This window comes from Meleagris gallopavo, chromosome 10 (genome assembly GCF_905368555.1).
Source record: "Meleagris gallopavo chromosome 10, MGAL_WU_HG_1.1, whole genome shotgun sequence".
Lineage (NCBI taxonomy): Eukaryota > Metazoa > Chordata > Aves > Galliformes > Phasianidae > Meleagris > Meleagris gallopavo.
Genome location: NC_139413.1, coordinates 26323730 through 26339026, shown reverse-complemented (window position 1 = coordinate 26339026; position 15297 = coordinate 26323730). Strand labels below are relative to the sequence as shown.

General features: G+C 45.7%; 1 protein-coding gene across 16 annotated transcripts in view; it reads left to right on the top strand.

Annotated features, from left to right (window-relative positions):
- Positions 1–15297, top strand: part of LOC104912426 (uncharacterized) — a 131280-nt gene that overhangs the window by 49003 nt on the left and 66980 nt on the right. For all 16 annotated transcript variants that reach the window (XR_014885141.1, XR_014885139.1, XR_014885136.1 and 13 more), the window contains 7 exons: positions 2191–2333; positions 3913–4088; positions 4291–4465; positions 6349–6787; positions 6888–7032; positions 8246–8466; positions 9821–9920. The gene's annotated coding sequence lies outside the window, so the exon portion shown is untranslated. The remainder of the gene's footprint in view (positions 1–2190; positions 2334–3912; positions 4089–4290; positions 4466–6348; positions 6788–6887; positions 7033–8245; positions 8467–9820; positions 9921–15297) is intronic.

Genomic DNA, 15297 nt, shown 5'->3' with positions numbered 1-15297 from the left:
CCTTACTGATATAATGCATCATTGATGCATTTCAAGGGGTACACAACAAACACAGTCAGATATTACAACGCTGAGATCAACCTTAGGGGGAGTGCAAGGACCTATGCTTTACAATCAAAGGCTGAACTTAATGAGAATACCAGAAGGTAAATACACAACGTTGACTCTTTCTCAAGATTTTGAACAAAAAGCAACTGGGTGAAATACTTGCTCTTTTTAAAGAATCCCCAGATTTACTGTCACAGCAAGTGTGTATCCTATCTAGGTTTGGAAGTGATTGCGTTCTTAAGCTGTTTTTGTTAATCTGTAAACGCTGATGACAAATTACCCCAGAGTTTTTGTACTTTTGAAGCGGTCGTGATCTTTTTGTTATTGTTTTTCCCCCCTCTCCGGGCAGAGGAGGAGGAAAGAATGTGCATGTTCCAGTGAATTCTAAATGAGGGCTGTGCCTCCCGTTTGTAAAAAGACAAGCACAGCAGTAAAAATAATAAATAAAACAAATGAGACTCTCTTTAATCCATTCATGAGCTCAAGTGTTTCAAGTAGACCATAATATTAAGACAAAGAGTTCTGAGAGAGATGGATCAGAGGGAAGGGCTGTTGCTTAAACAATGTCAATCTATTTAATTAAATTACATGTTTGTCAGCGCTGTATTTTCCCATGTCCAGGATTCTTACTGTTGATTCAGGGCTTAAGGCCTAAATAGAAAGGGCAACAACTGCTGTGTATTTGATCCTGAACAAGCTGTGTCCTTTGAAATGCCAGCACTGAAGGGCTGGGAGAATGCTGGAGTGCTTTGCGGTGACGAAGGGCACTGGCATAAGAGTTACTGAAAATATGTGTCTGACATTGCCACAGCATCCTGAGGGTGCACAGGGACCGTCTCTGACAACTTCTAAGCCTGCTGTTATTTCTGTAACAGTTTATTTGTATTTGTCACAAGGACAAATGGGACTGGGGTAGAGGACCAAGAGCAGGGCCAGGAGCCAGGAACTCCCAGCTCCCTCTTTCCTTTGTCTGAAATGGTTTGGCAGGTTCTTTTCATATATAAAGCCTATAGCTTAGTCATGGACAATTGCAAATGTTTATTGCCTTATGGCCAGATTTTAAGCTGTTTTTGTAGCCAGTTTGTTGCACAAAATAGATGGTTGGGTTTCCCTTTCCTGGATAGATCTCTCCTGCTTCAGCAAGGCTGGGAGGAAACCACTGGGACTTGCAGTACAACAACTCAGGATGAAACACCAGATAAATCTGCAAGCACCAAGCCAGAGTATCTGCTCTGTGTATGTGGAGAGAGCACTCAAGCACCCAGCTACTGCTGCCATACTGCAAGATCTAAGAGAGATCTGAGTATTTTTTTCTCTTCTGTCCACCCATACCACTTTTATTTAAAGAATTATTCTGAGGACTGAATGCGGTCTTCAGTTATGAACAGCACGATCTGTTCTTTGTCTCTTTGAATCACCTGGCAAGTCAAGCAGGACTTGTGCTGTAGCTGAAGAGTGTGCTGGCAGGGCACCCTGACTTCCATTGGTCAGACTGGTGCCTTATTGCAACTGCTCACATCAGAAAACTCTGACGAGTTGCTTTTTGAAATTCCACCAGGTACTCTGTGAATCTCATGGGGAGATATCTGCCCAACCTGCTGTGTCTGGATCTTCAAACACATTTAATTTGCAAGGAGCGCATGTAACCTCTGCCTCCTTATAGTCGTGTTGCACTTGAAATGCCCATGAAGTTCCTCTTCTAGAAGGCCAGAACAGCTCTTCCCCAATTTGTATGAGATTAATTCCTGCTCCTGCTGATGCTAGAGACATAAAATGTGCCGAGTTCAGTGCTGTGGGATCGTGTTCTCAGTACCTTGAATGCTGAGTGCAGAATCTGGCTACTTTAGGATAAATTCCAAATAAATTGCTTGAAATCTTGAAAAATATGAGCACGGGCATCGTATCTCTTGAAATAGACCATATGAACTGGGACAAATAAAGCACATTTTTATCTGCAAGAATTGCTAAGTATGGGGTGTAACAGATGCAGTATGCACTGGTTTGCTGGTCTGTTGAATTTTTTTATTTTTTTATTTATTTTTTTAAGAAAGCTTTCATTTTGGGATTGGATGTTTTACTCAAAGAAATGTCTCAGTCAAATAAATGTTAATCAGAGAAATTCTGTCCTTCACGTCTATGCAGGGATCTGATTTCCAAGCTAACAGGTGACAGTGCTTCAAAGTCCTCCTAACAAGTCCACCCACCTTGCTGCTGCTTGGATCAGTCTTTGACAATGAATTTTTCCACCACTACGAGAACTCTCTTTGTTTTGCTTGATGTTCAAGGTGAGACAATTTCTCTTCCTTCAGTTCTCCCAAGCTGTTGGAGGCATGGCTTTCCTTCCTGCTGAACATGCAATTTTAGCACCATTCATGGTAGGCAATCCCCTAAGAAAATAGGTTCCATAAGTAGGAACTTTATGAGCAGGGAAATGACCTCTTTGGAAATGGGAAATGAACACTTTGCCTTCCTACCAACCCAGTGCAACCAAACCGCTCCAGAGTTTTCATCTGCCCATACGTAGAGTTGTTTAATTTTGTGATTTCAGGCCAAAGAGTTGGACCACGCAGCCTGCTCATGGAGCTGCCTCAATTTACTTGAACAGCCCTTGGGATCCCATTCCCTCTGCACTGCCATCTTCATTTCATTCTTCCATTCAGTGTGCAGGAAGGGAAGTGTCATCCTCCCCATTTCCAGAAAAAGAAGGTTGAGGAGAGAGTCCAGAACTGTGTGAAGTGGCTCAGGGAATTACATTGGAACTGAGTTTTCAAAGACCAAGCTGATCACCAGCTTACTCCTCTGCAACAGAGCAAATAGGCTGAGAGGTGACCAAAAATCTGCTGCTGTTGTCTGGCTAACAGGAAATTCAAAGGCAGAAGTGTTTCTGTAGGATCTAAATTTTGCCATCTTGCCTGGCTATTATATGAAGGGCACAATTTTTATGTGATTCCAAATAACAGCTGAAATGCTTTCTTTTAAAATAATAATTTCAAACTTTTTTTCTTTTTCTTCACATATTTTTTTAATGTATCACACACCTCAGGTGCCCTTCTAGCTATTTCTGCTCATGTTTGAACTCATTCTGATGTGTGTGAAGAGCATGGCTGCTTGAACCCACCTCCTGTTGTAAGGATGGATATTAACTTTTGTTGGGTTGTTTGTTTGTTTGTTTTTCTCCAAAGTGATTCTTTAATTGAAATTTTAAATCTTTTAAATCTTTAATGAGCTATATCAACCCAGAAGGAAGGAAAAAGAGAAGAAAGAAAACCCTGCACTTTATTCCCAGGCAGAACGTGTGCTGGTGCCTGGTATGCCATCAGGGTGAGCTGGCAGCCCCAAACTAACAGGAATTGGTGTTGTGTTGGTCTGTGCCCTGCGCTCCATCCAGCCCTCAGCCCCTCACATCACTGTTTGATGTTTTGGTCAGAAACTGCCTCCAAATGTGGTCCTTTATATATGAGTCCTTGCTCCGGCAAGGCGTTAGGGTTTGGTTTGGTTTGGGTAGGGTTTGGTTCTACTCACAGATAATCTGTAATCAAAACAAATGGTGTTTCTAATTGAGCAAGGCCCTCTTGGTAACGAAGGACAGCAGTTGTATTGAGATCACTGCTTCATGTTTCTCTTCCCGTTCAAGAGATTGAACTAATTTATTTACGAAACCAAAGCAACGTGCCAGATTAGCCATATAACCAGCTATCTGCGTTGTTCAGATGCGTTTGTTTGCTTTCCCGTGACATTCAAGTGAACAAGCTATATGTCAAGGAAAGCGTTGGCGCTCTATCGTACATTATAGACTAGATTGAAGTGCAAAAAAAGATCCTGCAATGGGGCTACACGCAGTATTCTTTTTCTTTTTTTTTCCAGTGAGCATATGCTGTGAGTAGGAAAAAACCATATATTGCGAATGAAGGTTTCGATAATGATGATACAGAGCAGTCTGTGGGTGAAAGAAGGGAAAGCAAATCCAGGAGCAGTGGACACAGCGAGGGCAGCAGCAGGAGCCATTCTTCAACTCTGCCTGTCTGAAGTTTGTTTATAGGGTAAGTCCCTTTTTTGGCCTCCAAAAACAAGAAGGGAAGTGTTCACTTCCATGTAAGCTTTAACATTTTTATGAGAAAGGCAGAGAAGATCTGCTGGGAAATATTTTTGCCCAAATGCCTCCTGCATCCCATGGCTCTGCATGGGACAGTTCTAGTTTAAACTTCCCAGAAATCTCAACCTGTGCATGTTTCCTCACGGCAGGCAAGGAAAGGCAACCCGTAGGTAACAGCCCTGTGCTGCAGACCTCGTGGTCCCGCTGAGCTCCTCCATCCTCAGCCTCTCTGAAATGAAGAGCAATGCTGGCCCAGGAGAGATGGTAGCACAAAGTGCTGAGCACCAAAACGTTCACAGCTTTTCTCTGCTGAGCTCAAGCAAGGTCCGATGGAGGGGACTCGGGCTTTCCTTCAGCACCTTTATTCTTTGCTTTTCTCTCGTACAGCACGGCGGGGCCGCCAGCACGCGGCGAGAAGCTCGGCGCAGCCGCGGCCCCGCTGCCCGCCGGACGAGGCCGGGAGTTCGGCGCCGGGGGCTCCGCGGGGCTGCGGGCGGCCGCTTGTGCGGGCTGCGGATGGCCTCTGCTGGGAGCCACGGCTCACTGCAGCGAGCCCCGGCCTCGGCAGCTTCCCCAGCCCCACGCCAACAGTGGCCGGCTGCCTCCCGAGAGGGACGTGAGGCCCGGCACACGTGCGATGGTTTGTGCCCAAGCCAAAGTGCCAACAGCCCCTTTTCACCAAAACCACCACCACCACCACCACCTCCCTTTTATTTTTTCATCTTCCTTTCCTTTTTCATTTCTTTTTTTTTTTTTCTTTCTTCTTTTTCTTTCTTTTCCTTTCTTTTTCGTGCTTTTTCACCCCAAGAGCTGCCAGGGGAACTTGGCTGCCCTCGTGCCCCATCTCGGAAGCAGAAGCACGGCGAGGCTGGAGCCCGGGAGCCACCCAAGGCGTGTGCCAGCTGCCAGCACCGCTGCCTGCAGACCTTGTGCAGCAGCCAGATGCAGCAGGGAAAGAAAAAAAAAAAAAAAAGAAAAAAGGAAAAAAAAAAAAAAGAAGAAGAAGAAAAAGAAAAAAAATTCCTTCCACAGCTTGGCATCTGGGCAGCACACATGTGAAGTGGTGCGGGAGCAGGGAGAGGAAGCGGCTGCAGGCTGGGGGCGATTTGGCACCCCAACAGCCCCCAAACGGTTTGGGTTTGAGCTGAGAAGTGAACGGCTGGCGTTAATGCAAAGGATGTGTTTTGTAAATTTGAAAAGCCAGTGCTGAAATGGAAAAAAAAAAAAAAAATTCCAGCCAGTCGGTTCTGCAGGCTGAGCTCTGCAAGACCTCTGAAGAAGGTGAGGGTTTTGGGGGCTGGGGCTGCATGCAGGCTGTGGGATGCAGATGTGAGGAGGGCCCCCTACCCCCTATTTGTTTCGGTTGTGATGCTGCAGGATGCTCTGGATGTGCCCTGGGGTTGCTCAGCACTGATGGTCAGGTCCTGCACACAGCACAGCTGCTCAGTGCTCAGCCTGTATGAGCTGCTGGAAGCAAGATAGAAAGCAGGTGTAAGAAACCTCTGGAAGGTTTTGTTGTTAATTACTGCGATTTCCTCTCCCTAACAAAGACTCAACAGCTGAATGGATCTTTTTAGTTATGTAAATGCATTTTCCATAAATACTTATTTTGTGGAAGAAACAAAAAAATATCTATCTGTGGGGGCTGGTGTGTCTTGCTGCTGGTTGATGGAAGCCCACTTGTGTCCAGGCTGGTGGTGACACAGGTCAGCTGTGAGCAGGGCTGTCAGAGGATGACATTCCATAATCCTAACATCCCCAAATCCCAACATCCTGCACCTCGGGCACACTCTGCTCACTGCTATAGTGAGACCAAGATGTGATTTCTCAATTTAGCAAAATCAGAATCACATAGAAAGTACCTCACTGCTACTGATTTATTAGGAGAAAACTTTCCCTCTTACTGCAAATATGATGTTACATCTTCTCATGTATAGCAGATAACAGTCGATGGGGCTGGAAGGACTGGGCTGGAGCTGGTGGATTCCTGGTGGGTTCAGAAGGTGACACTACCTGCAATTGGCAATGTGCTCTTTGGGGAAACATAAGGGGTGTGCTGCCTTTATAAGACCTCTTAAAAATCTTTGGAGAAAAGAAAGTAGTAAAGATTGTTTTTTTCCATATCTTTTGCTATTTGTCCAGAATAACCTTTATTGGATGAAGCCAATTATTTCTAGTAATATTTTTTTCCTTTAATTCTTTTGCAGTTAAACTTCAGAACACTTCCTCCCAGTGTTCAAGCAGTGAAGGTTCAGCAAACTCTAGATATGTTTACCTGCATGTATTCAGGACGATGACTTTCCCACTTCCAGTTAAGCCCCTCCTACAAACAACCTGATCCCACATTTCCTCGTCACTTTGCTCCCGTGGCTCAAAGGGCAGCTTTTACCCCTGGGGAGGGACCTGAGCTGCCAGCTAGTCTGCCATGGAAGAAAAATACCAAAACCTTCTCCTGAGGGTCCTTCAGCAATCAGTCTGGGTGACAGTGTTGGCTGTGAGTTGTGTGGGATCACACAGGTCCTGCTGTAATGCTGAGCATCAGCACTGCAGCAGCAACAAGGGTTTATTTCAGTGGAAGAAAGTTGGGCTTTCCAGGACACCAGATCCATAGTGCTTAGAGATCAGGACTAACATCTGAAATTCCAGGTAGAGCCAGGGTGCCTTTTTCATAAATAATATGATCACTGAGTCCTGAGTTTTTAGAGGACCCAGGGTTTTTGTTTTGATCTCCCCCTCTTTCCCTTAGGACGGATGCTGCCATACATGCATGATGACACAGAAAGCCTAGAGGATAGTCTTACTGCACAGCTGACAGATGGCAAGCGCACAGTCCAAGGGACGCTTTACATCTACATCATGCCAGTCAACGATGAAATCCCTCATCTTTCCAGGTTAGCTATCTAAGTGACATTCAGGGCATAAAGACTTAGGAAGAAAAAATGAAATACATGAAAGCAACCCATCTCCCCAGCAGCATCTCCAAGCCTGCTCCCAGTGCAGAGACTGTGCTTTCTTCTCATCTGTTTTCTCCAAAAACTGGCTGGTAGCAAGGCTACACATGCTGCCACATAGTGCAGGACTGCAAGGAGCCCCTCAGTACCACCCAGCAAAAGCTATCTGTGCACAAATAGCTGTTTTGCTATCTCTGGGTGTAGGATTGCTTGTCTGGTTGTCTTCAGTGAGGCCAGGGCTGCTCTTTATTTTACACTCTAGGACCTTCTCCTGTTTCCTTCTGTATTCTTTCTCCATTTCCCGTAATCTACTTTTAGCAGTGAATCATGTTGGAAAGAATATGTTGTGCTTTTTTTTTTTTTTTAATATTTAAGGTCCAAAGTCCATTGAAAGCAGTGTTAATGCTCACATTCCTTCCAAGAGAGCCAGAGCTCTTGGCCTGGGGTCCTGCTGTGAGGCCAGGATGTGGGAGATGTGATTTCACTCATTTCATGGCTGTAACACTCATTTTGGCCTAATTAAGGTCTCTCCTCTTAAGAATTCACAAGTTAAAAAAAATAAAATAAAAGCTGGTGGAGCTTCTGAGTCTCCTCAGTAATGTCAGACACGGCCTAAAAAACAAAAACAAACAAACAAAAAAAAACCCACAATACTTAAAATATTGATTTTGCTGCTTGCCCTTTGTAGACTCTTTAAAAGATTTCCACAAGCCATAGGGGGAAAAGCATCAGTGAGACCAGTACTTCAGTGCCCTCTCTGCATGGTGATGGTAGCAGTGTCTCCTCGACACCCAGAAATACTTTGCAGAGCTAAAAATAAGTTCTCATCCCACAAAAACTTTGGGGATTTGAAAAATTAAACTTTTGTCTCAAAGAGAAAGCAAACTTCTCAAACTTGTGTGAAATACAAAAATATTCCACTCAGATCAATGTTAAATTTAGACCCAATTAGCTGCAATGTCGCGTTTATATTTTTAATGGTTGTTGGTTGTTGCTGTGGCTATTATTATTCTTTTTATTGTGTACTTTTTTGAAATGAAAGCCATCTTTACTCCCCACATGAATTTCTTCCTTCTAGAAACTGGCAGAAGTACTGTGATAAATTCAAACTCTTTGTGTTATTTTTCTCTATTTTTTTCCTCTTTTGAAACAGAAAATGTCTCCAGATCTGACTCTAGCAGGGTCTGAATCTCCATAGAGCGCAGGAAAGCTGTTTGGTCACAAAAGACCTGGTGGACTCCAGTTGTGAAGGTTGATGCAAGCTTTCATTTTGAGGCATAAATCAGTGCATGCGTGCAGTAAGACATCTGCCTGGATTGCTGGGGCCCTTTGCTAGGCTCCCTGCTGCAGGGGAAAGCAGAAAACTCAGCACAGGTTGGCTCCGTCTAGAGCTCTTGGTGCAGGGGCATCAAAGCTCACCCCTTTGAAAGGGCTTTGGCTTCATTCCCAGAGTGCTACGTGTGCATTGTGAAAAATTTCATAGAAGCAGTAAACAAGGAGAAGCTGCAAAATGGGCACGTGTCCCTGCTCCTAGCAGCGTTTCCATAGGGCTTCCAGCCCCTCTGGGCTTGAGGAAACACTGCCAGCCTCCTCCTGCCCTCCTAGCAAGAGTTGTGCCCACAGCTATATTTTTTTACCCTTCTCAGCCTGCTCCCTTTGTTGTTGTTTTCCTTGCCTATCGTATCTTTCTTTACTTTCCTCCATTTCTTGCAGTTTCCCTACCTCAAATGGCTTTAGTTGTAGGGTCGCTCCATCCTACTGGAGCAACCCCACGGAGACACCGCTTGTTTCACCTTACGTAATTTCCATGTTATTTTTTTTTGAGGTGCTGGCACAGACCACGTAGAGAGGTTGTAGATGCCCCATCCCTGGAGGTTTTTAGGGCCCTGGGCACCTGACCTACTGCCTGATCTAGTGCTTGGCAACCCAGCCCACAGCAGGAGGGATGGAACTGAATGATCCCTTTGAGGTCCCTTCTAACCCAAGCCATACCATGATTTTCTAATCCATCAGAGGCAAGCTTCATCTCTCAAATGCTGTTCATGCCTTTCTTAGTTCACGGAACAAATGAAGCCCTTTTGTTGAGAGGCTGAAAGGTGCTACTTTCACCAGTTCCCTCTTGGCCATGTTGCAGGGAATGTGTTCTTCTGCACCGAGCTGTAAAGCCAAAGGACTTCATAAGAGAAAATTCCCATGCTTGCAAGAGGCAAATTTTTCTGTTCCAGTCCCACAGTAGCATATTTGTTGAAATGTTTTTTAAAAATTCTGTCTGCTTGATGCTAAGATGAGCCTGTTCATGCTTAATAAATTGGAGAAGTTGCTCAGAAATGCTTCATCCATATGAAAGCACGAGCCCTGTATGGCTGCCAAGAGAAGTGAGACCCATGGTGTCATGCTGAGCAGGCGATGGTCACACAAACTACAGAACCTTAGGTACAGATCCCTCACTTCCACAGTTTTCTCTGAGATGTGAAAATGTAGCAGGGAAAATACTGAACAGCATTTGGTTTTTCCAGCCAGATCTGCCTCTTTTGGACACGTTCATGGGCCAAGCACCAAGCAGTGTAAAAGAGACCAAAATAACATCTTTAAATAATCATTCCTGCAGCACATGCATGTATTTTAATTATCCTTACTCAGCATTGTTATCACTATTCTCAGTGAATTCTGTGCAGCTGCTAACTGGGAAGTGACTGCCACTGTTTTGTTTTGTTTTGTTTTTCACCAGTGTCTCCATTCCTTGTTTTGGTTTGTTTCAACTTCTTGGAAGCTGAAGCTGCTGTGCAAAGCTTATTTCCGGGTCAGAGAAAACATCCTCCTGCATTCAGGTAGGTCCCTTGCAGGATGTCCTTCAGAAGTGCCCATGCCCCATGAGCATGCCTGCCCCAGCTCCATGCCTGCCCCAGCTGGAGCTCACCCAGCTCACCCACAAGTCATCAGAGTGAGGTGGATGCCATACAGCGTCCCTCAGCAGCACGCAGGGAAAGCTCAACCCCTCAAACTCACTCCTACAGCTGCTTCTTGCCGTATCTCCTTCCACCACCCTTCTCTGCAGTGACACCTTTCAGCTGACTTTTATGTCGGTTCGCTAAGCCACTGTGCTGTCTTCTTCCTTTTATAATTAAGCAACTTGAGAAATCCTCAGTGGACAATAAATTCTGAGGAGGCTTACATAAAACAGAATGTAAAGTGGAGAGCCCTGCCATCAGAAGCCAGTAAAAGTCAGCCTCTTTGTGCGACACCTCCCCAAATGGCATTATGTCATTGCATAATATTAGTAAGAACCAGTACGATTATGATTTTTTGTTCAGAGTTATAAAAAGTAATGAGTCTCACATAATCTACTGAAGTGAAGGGGAAGGGGGGAGCACCAGAGGGGAGGGAAGTGATTGTAAAAGTGAACTTCCATTTTTCTGGCATCCTGAGTGCATTAGGAAACTAGCTTGTAACACCCAAATAGACTTTAATGTGCTCTGTCGTGTGGATTTCATTTGTTTTGTTTTGCTTTTTTTTTTTGCTGGGATCACACACAGAACCTTTCAGGAGTCAGGTGGTCTCTCCTGACAAAGTTTTGTTTCGGTAAATACAGCACAATGATCAGAAAGTGGAAAATGCTGTCGGCTGCTGGGGACAGTTTCATTCCTCCTGGGCTGCCATACAGTGCTACAAGTGTTTGGGAGGCTGCTGGTCCTTCACAAACCTTCAAGGGTGACGCTGTAAGGGCAGTGAAGCACTGGTTGGCCCAAGAGGTGATGGGTGCCCCATCCTTGCAGACACCCATGGTCAGGTTGGACGGGGGTCTGAGCATCCAGTGGAGCTGTGGGTGTCCCTGTTCATTGTAGGAGAGTGGGATCAGGTGGTCTTTAAAGGTCCCTTCCAACTCAAACAGTTCTGTGGTGAAGTGGAATGCACAGCCAAGAAACCCTTGGAGTCCTTCATGTTGGATGAGGAAGGAAGCGATGCTCTGAGGGAGGCTTTGTGGTGCGGACCTGAAAACCCAGATTGTATGGGTTAAATGTGAAAGGTTCTAAGATCACACTGTGCTTGGTAAACACCAGTGCTGTGTCTCACTCTGGGCCAAGGCAAAGAGATTTTAGCAGTGATTTTCTGCACCCAAATGAGAGGACGGCTTCTTTTCACATACCATGGTGGCTCACTAATGCATGCATGAACTAGCTGTCCTTTCTGTCAAAAAGCTTCATTAGTATTCTTTTTCATTCTCTGCTGGCTGAAAGAGAGATTATATTAAGAGTTTTTTGGCTATCTCTTGGCCCAATTTTCTGTGTTTTTAAATACGTGCTTTTTATATGACCAAAAATTGATCAAGAGTCCCTGCGTAGCAGCAGCCACTGTGACTGGTGGTTGGTGTCTCTGCTTTGATCACCTTGTGTGCTCTGGGATGTTCATAGCAAGTAAATGGCACAGTGAGTGCTGGGGTGCAAATGGATCAGTATTAATGTGGGAGAGGGCAGATCCAAAAAGCAGCAGTGAGGGTGGCAGCCCTTAGAAGGTGCTTCACTGGTGGGGTTCTGCTGGTTCTGGGTTGAAAAAGATGCAGTTGTAGTGTATTGTTTTATCCACCTCTTCTCCTCCATGCTGTAGGGACAGCACCAAGCTCTGTCCTTGGAGCACTGCAGTCCTACACACCCTGTGTACTTCTCCCTTTCTACGGGCTTCCATGAGATCCCCACTGTTCTCTGCGAGCTGAGAACTCCTGGATTCACCCAGAGCAGCAGAATGGTGTGTTGAGGCCACAAGGCCACAAGATGGGTGTCACCAGCACCTGTGAGAATGCCATCAAGGGCTGCCCAGCCTTCAGGAGCCTTCCCTGGGCCACAGGCTCCATATCACGCAGGACCTTATAGCACGCACTTGGCCTCTCCCCAGCTTTCTGGAGCAAGCCGGTGCTGCACACTTGCTCTCCACATGTGCCGCAGGTTTGGCGCATCCCGAAGCATCGTACGTGCAGCTCCAAACGCACCCGCTGCAGACAGCTGGGGAGCCCCGCCAGCCAGATGGTGGAGAGGCTCCCTGCACCTGAATCCTGAAAACCATTTGTTCTGCAAAAAATAATAATAAGGCTGAGGGGGGATTTTTGGTGTTGATGCCTATGCCTTCTTGCAGCGGTGAAGGGTTCGCCGAGGGGCTGGTCCATGCTGTGTCCCTTTGCCTGTCGTTGCTGTGTCACCTGGGGTGTGAGGCTGCTGCTCATGGTGTCTAGACGGGTGATTACTGAAAATTAATTAAACTGAAGGAAATTAGGCTGGAAGGGGAGTAGGCTCCTGGGAGGGGAAAATGGAAGGGAAAATAGGATCCTGGTGTTAACCCTTTCCAGCTATTGAAATGCTCTCAGGTCAACTTGGCTGCATGCAGGCAGTGCTTTGCTGTGGTTTCAGGAGCTCCTTATGCAAACCCTCAGCCTAGGCGTGCCGAGAGTGGCTGAAACCAGCAGCTCTCCCTTTGCCCGTGCCTATATTGATGGCCAGGCCTGAAATAACTCACAGTTCAGCAGTAGCTTTGAAACAAGATGTTCTGCTTGTGGGCAAGGTCAGAGGAGAGGAAATGCTGGGATGTAATCCAGTAATAAATCAAAGCTTTATGGGGACAGAAGGCTTTGACAGTGTTTCATCCTGGAATACGCTGCAGTCAAGAAAATATGGACAAGCCTCCTCTTGCTTTTGTACAGCCTCTTACCTGCTCTTCTCTCTCTTAAAGCCTCTCTTATATAGCCTTTCAGCATGGTATCCGAGTGCTTTGTGCCTTCCCCTTGGCACTAAGCCACCGTCTGGCTAGCAAGCAAGTACAAACTGTAACACCTGGGTGTCAGCTATGAACATTAGGGTGTGCTACAATGGACCCATCTGTAGTACTTGGCACATGCCGAAGATTTTTATATGTGGTTGGCTGAAAAGCAGGATCAGAGAGAGAGAGGAGGGGAGAGCAGGAGAAGAGGGCTCCACTGGGCATGCAGAGAACATCTTTTTGGCAAAGGTGCCAGCAGGTTTCCATGGGCTTGTCTGCTTTCTCACTCAGCTCATGCATTCAATAAAAATATCCAGGTTGCTTCTAAGAAAAGCAGGAGTAGATTTCCCCAAAGACAGGCTTAAAAGCTTCATCCTTTGTCTCAGGAGAACAAATCTGATGCTATAACTGGATTGAATAAGAATAGATTTAATGGTAATAGATACAGTAAAAATTGATTTAATACCAACTAGTTCTGCTGCTCCTCCACATGCAGCAGGCCTTGCGGAGAGGTCCCCATACCTTTGGGCTCAGAGGAGGGACCAGCAGTTCTGGCTGGCTTTGAGGCTCAGGCAGTGTTGCATCCCCAAATATAGGGGATGCCCTCATCCAGGAGGGCATGGACAAGGGCTGCTGTGATATTTCCACACTGATACCTTTAGCCCAAAGATTTGTGATGGTTTCCAGCTTTTTTAACGTGGTGGGTAGAAAAAACAAACCCCCACCTGCCAATGTCTGTGTATATGGGAGAAACACCAGCAAAGGTAGGGAAGGAGCTTCCAGCGGGGAAAGGAGTGGCGGCTTATTGATTCAGGCTCACTTAAGTGAGTGCTGCAGTGCTCTGGAAGGAGAGGAAACGTTGTTTTTCCCCCTGTATGTGCCACTGACGTGTTTTAAAATGCATGGGCAAAGTTTGTAGTTTATTTCCTCCAAAGGGGCCAAGTCCTCCTGGCATTCTTATGAACAAGCTCATTAGAATAAAATCCATTATGCGCATAACTAATGACACAAATTTACAAATCTGTTGACAATTATGACCACATCCCTCATGCATTTGCTTGCAGCTCGCTGGAGTGACCAGGAGAAGGAGTTCAATCCAGAAGTTTTACAGCTCACGAGCTCCGAGTGCAGTGATGTGAGATTATTTCCCAACTGGATTACAAAGCTGTCATTAGTCAGGGCAGCGCGGGAGGACCAGGGCACGAGACCGTAAACTGTCCTCGGGAGACCTGAAATCATTCTGAAGGCAGGGCGAGATATTCCTGGCTGCAGAGACCATTATTATTATTTTTTTTTTCCTTTAGCTGGGGGGGAAAACACAGGCGGGTGCACACAAACGACGTCTGTTCCAAGCAGCGCCTCGCGTCCTCTGGAAATGAATAGAAATCAAATTGAGACACTGGTGTCCTCAGAGTGTTAAATATTTCCAAGTTCTTGCCAGGCGGGTGTAATTTATTGAATGTAGGTTTTGTGAAATAGTGCTGCTGTCAGGGTGAGATTGGCACCAGAGAAATGAAGGCAGCTAATTCTCAGGGGGTCCTCCCTGGCAAAAACCCTCTATTGAGTCCTCATGCTACTTGTGCTCATAACTGCCGAAAAACCAGGAGTGCCATCTGCAAACTGTGATTCATAAACACTCTGTCAGTCTGCCATGTACCCTGACATCATAAAATAACAAGAAGCAGCATTGTAATAAAGAGAGGAGGTTTGCAGTCGACCAATTAAATGCATCTAATTTATTTCTGTTACAGCTGAGGCTTTATTTATTAGTAAACAGCTGCATTTGTTACACTTTTTTTTTTTTAATTTTTTTTTTTTTTCCTCCTTTTTACTAGGAGCGTGCCAACTGGCACTTTTGATAATCCATTAATCCTAAATAATCATCTGGGTACTTCATGGTTGGTAGGGAAAAAAAAAAAAAAAAATAGCGAGAAGGTTATTAAAAGTTAAAACGTCACCTTGCGAGGAGGCTGCCGAGAGCTCCTCTGCTTTGCAGCTCAGTGGGAGTCCGGGCGAGCTCCGCTTCGCAGGCAGAGCCGTGCACCCCACTTCCACCAGCATGGATGTGGCCATCCATCCCGAGCAAGGCCTGGCCCTGCTGGATGGGGTTGGTGTTTGGGGCAGCCCTAAAGCAGCGGTAGGAGAGGAGCGCTTTGCGTGTTTGGTTTCCTTGCCTCCGACTTTCTCGGCGCTAACTTGATCCTCAGCAAAGCTAAAAATCTGCTAATTGGTTGTCAAAGTCTAATTAGCTGATATTACAAAAAAAAGAGAGAGAGATAAGTTTGCCTTTTATAATTGGAGCTGAAACCCCCACTTCCCCTCCCTCAGACCCCCTGGTGTGTGTTAATTGAGCTCCAGGACTTTTCGGTGTATTTTAATGCTCTCTCCTTTTCAGTGCCCTGGAAAGCTTTGCAGTTAATGAGACAATAATATGTACAATCAAGGAAAAATGTAGTAAAAACT